Genomic DNA, 3,639 nt, shown 5'->3' on the forward strand with positions numbered 1-3,639 from the left:
TATGTCAAGAGAGGGTTGAGAGCAAAAGTAGCTTTGGCAAATGAAAATACAACTGATGGAAGTGATACAGCATCAATTCCTAGGGTGAAGTTATTGAAAAATAAATGTGCCAGAAGGGAAAGGTCATGAATGCACGCTCAACATGCAGAGATGATTCTGCTCCAGACTGTGACGTTTGTGCTCTGCATGATTCTGTCTCTCCCTGTCTCTGGAAGCTCTCCACACACCCATGTGTTCTTGCCTATCCAGCAACTCCACTCCCACTCCACTCACTTTCTTATTTGCTAAGGCAACTAGCTCTGTTAGATGCCCCTCTGTTCCATCTTAATGGAGTTTGACAAGCACATGGATGCAACTTGACTACAGGCCTGAGGGGGGAGCCAAGGGTTGGCTGCTTATTTAACATGACAAGTCAAGGGACAAGAAAAGGTGGGAGAGACTCCCCGTGGCAGGGTCCCCACTCTTTCCACGATGATAGTATCCCTTCAACAAGCTGAAGAAACAGGGCTTACTCTCTGCTTCATTTCAGTTGGCTTTGACAGATCGCTTCTCTTTTTTATTTCCTCACAGATTTCCTTGATGTTTATTTTAACCATACTTTATAGGGGAGAAGAAAAACCAATTTTGATTTGCCCCAGGTCTGACCCCTCTGCTCTTTTGAGAGGATCATTACACTGAATTTAAAGAGCTTACAAATGGTCAGGGAAGAGCCTAAAGATGATAAAATTATAGGGAAATAGAGCCCTATGAGGAAATATGTTTACAGAAATTGAATCATTTATCATAAAGAAATAAAAGAAGTGCAAGATGATGAATGCATGGCAACAAAGATTCCATCCAACGAGCTACTGGGGCATAAATAGAAACACAGAGTGGCTAAAAGTACATAGGATGGAAATGTAAATCCAGAATTGTATTATTGTACCTTCAGTTGGTGAGGCTGAGAAGTGATTCCCTGGTTCTCACATGTCAGAATCACCTCATTTTTTAATGTTTATTTTTGAGAGAGAGAGAGAGACAGAGTGGGAGCAAAGGAGGAGGAGAGAGAGAGGAAGAGACAGGATCTGAAGCAGGCTCCAGGCCCTGAACTATTAGCACAGAGCCTGACATGGGGCTCGAACCCACAAACTGCAAGATCATGACCTGAGCCCAAGTCAGGCGCTCAACCGACTGAGCCACCCAGGCGCCTCCCCATCACATTTTTAAGACTCCCCTCCAATGCTACCTTTTTTATTGTATCTTTGGTTTCTCCTGCCAGTTGACCCTTCCTTCCATACCCCCCGAGTATCTTCTATTGCACTCATAAATGGCAATCAGTTATTATAGTAGTTTGTATTGAGGTATACTGCTCTCATGGCGACTTTCACAGGGACCCTGAGTTCTGTGAGGATAGCAATCATATTCTTTTAATATTTTTATAACTGAAAATCTATTGCAGTGCTTCCTGTATAATTGGTGCTCAATGAGTATTTTTTTAATCAGCTAAAAGAAGTTGCTAGAGGAGTAGTTTGACTCTGAAGCAAAGACTTTCATGAAGGAGGTTTCACGTGCATCGATCTCTGTTGAGCACTAGGAAGCTTGTATCTCTGTACCAGCTTGGAGTTTTTTCCCAGCCTTATTTTTTTCTACCATCTTCTCAGCTCCTTCCCAACAATTCTAACCAGCTACAGAGACCTAATAATTAGCAATCAAAACTAACTCAACCCGAAGTTTTAAAACCCCAACTAATGGGAACGAAAATGAGGACATAGAAGTGGTCCACCACCATTTACCCACATGATTCATTGACTTTTCAATAGAATCTAGGGCACCATATGGATGTGCTGAATGAGCTGATTCCCTGGGCAAGAAGACTGAAACAGCAACTGTGTATGTCCATGGGAACAAAATAGTATGCCGAATATGTTCATTGTTGGAAACTGGCCCACAGGGCCAGAAAGTGTCCATTTGTTCAATAATCAGTTATTTTTATGAGCAACTATATTATTATAATTACTTCCTATAGGGGGCAATTAGCAATCTATGTATTCTAAAAAAAGTCCACATTACCTTTAACAAAAAGCAAAACAGAAACACTGATCACTTGAAGTTTATTTTTGACACTCTCATTATCTCCTTTTCTTCGATATTCTCCACCTACTACCCTCACTTTCTGCATTTGGTGAGCATGGCTACAGTGCTTACAGCACTCCTTCATAAAGAGTTTAATTCTTTTTCTTTTTTTTTAATTTTAGAGTCTGGGGTGGAGGGGCAGAAGGAGAGAGAAAGAGAGAGAGAATCTTAAGCAGGCTTCATGCTCAGTGTAGACTCTGATGTGGGGCTCCATCCCACAGGCCTGGGATTATGACCTGAGCTGAACCCAAGAGTTGGATGCTCTATTGACTGAGCCAAACAGGCACCCTGGAGTTTAAATCTTAAGTCTAATTGAGCAAAGAAAAGGCATGTTCCTTTCTAAAGGATTTGGGGGGAAAATGAAAAGATCGCGTGCTTCAGTGAACACATGATAAAGAAAATAACTTATCACATTGGATGAGGAGCATATTCAAGGGCACTAAGGTCTGAGTCTGTAGGTGACCACCTCCTCTGTATAGGTAGGTGATTCATGGCATTTGGGAACAAAGAGGATTTTGAAATAGTTGTTCAAGTATAATGGCTAATTCATTGCTTTGAACAATTAGTTTCTTAAAAAAGTTTTTAATCTGAGTCTTCTTGTATCCCGACTACATGAAGGAATGTGAGTCCTCTAGTAAATAAATAGGCTCTGTATGTTCTAAATGCATGCAATATTGACCTCTACTCTTCCCAGCGGTGTGGTAGAGCAGAATGGCAGCAATGACTTATGAGGTGAGTCTACTACATTAATTTCGGTGACATACTCTTCCCTTCACAAATGGCTTCGACATTCTCTGCCCACACAGCAAGTGCCTTCCTCAGAGTCAGCAGTAATATAACATTTGCTCACTTCTGCACATGTAAATAACCAGTTCATAAACAGGCTCATGGAGAGTGTGTTTATACATATTAAAAAAGGATAGATTTCGTATTTGTGCAACTTCATATTTGGCACTGGCCTTCCAATGACTATTTTTAGTCAAAATATTAATTCTTTGAACATTTTAATTAGAAATGAATTAGCAATTAAATGTGAACTAATAAAAGCAAAACGTGTGCCATAACATTATTAGGAATATGAAAGTTGTAGAAACAGAAAGAAAAGGTATGATAAAATGCTGTAAATCAGCTTCACATCCAAAGTTTTCATCTTAGTTTAGTGGAAGAACTCCGTATTTTAAAGGGTCTTTTAAGTGCTGCATAGCCACGAATGTATCATATTTATGGTTTATTTTCTTGATGCACTCCTGTAGCCTTGGAAAGCAAGGTCTGTAATGAATATGACCACTCTGCATTTCTTACTGTCTTTCAGCTCTGTAAATATTACAAAGTATTTTGAAAGTCAAGATTTCTCACCTTTATATGTACTTTATGTTAGAATTATAAAAGTAAGGTAGATGGGCAGATAAAGTTTTATTTATCTTACCCTTTAGAGGAGACAGTAAGAAATAAAATTAATAAATGGCTTCCCTCAATGTTAGGAGCAAATTAGGGGACCAATAGATTTTTCCTGAACCCTCCAGCTGG

At 39.7% G+C, this 3,639-nt stretch overlaps 1 non-coding gene across 1 annotated transcript; it reads right to left on the minus strand.

Annotated features, from left to right (window-relative positions):
- Positions 1–1,100: 1,100 nt before the first annotated feature.
- TRNAP-UGG (transfer RNA proline (anticodon UGG)) lies at positions 1,101–1,185 on the minus strand. The gene has a single exon. It is a non-coding gene; the product is annotated as a tRNA-Pro (tRNA).
- Positions 1,186–3,639: the final 2,454 nt, after the last annotated feature.

This window comes from Crocuta crocuta, unplaced genomic scaffold, assembly GCF_008692635.1.
Source record: "Crocuta crocuta isolate KB4526 unplaced genomic scaffold, BGI_CrCroc_1.0 scaffold112, whole genome shotgun sequence".
NCBI classification, from domain to species: Eukaryota; Metazoa; Chordata; class Mammalia; order Carnivora; family Hyaenidae; genus Crocuta; species Crocuta crocuta.